Source organism: Paroedura picta, chromosome 8 (genome assembly GCF_049243985.1).
Source record: "Paroedura picta isolate Pp20150507F chromosome 8, Ppicta_v3.0, whole genome shotgun sequence".
Lineage (NCBI taxonomy): Eukaryota > Metazoa > Chordata > Lepidosauria > Squamata > Gekkonidae > Paroedura > Paroedura picta.
The window spans coordinates 188,816-189,215 of NC_135376.1; positions in this window are offsets into that span (position 1 = coordinate 188,816).

Genomic DNA, 400 nt, shown 5'->3' on the forward strand with positions numbered 1-400 from the left:
GAAAATGCTGACCGTGACAGAACCAGCCTGGTTTGCTTTCCAAGTCCTGCACTACTTTGCCTTCCCCGCTTTTCTTGCTGGTTGCCAACTCCAGGGGGGGGGCAGCAAAACAGACTCTCTGGGAAACACACTGCCATTACCTGGTTGTAGCAGAGGGCTGCCAGTTGGGAGGATCACACAACTCCTAGCCCCCCCCCCCTTTCTTTCCTGAGGTCTTGCCTTTGTGACTCCTGCAGCCTCAGCACATGAACACTACGGGGAAAATTCATTGCTGGGTACACCCCTCCAGAAGAGTGGCTACTTGCCAAGCTCCCTCCCCTGACCCAGGGCCTTCCCTTTGCACTGGCCTGGCATTTCCAAGATATAGGGAATTCAATGTGGTCAGTGAGTCATGACCAGC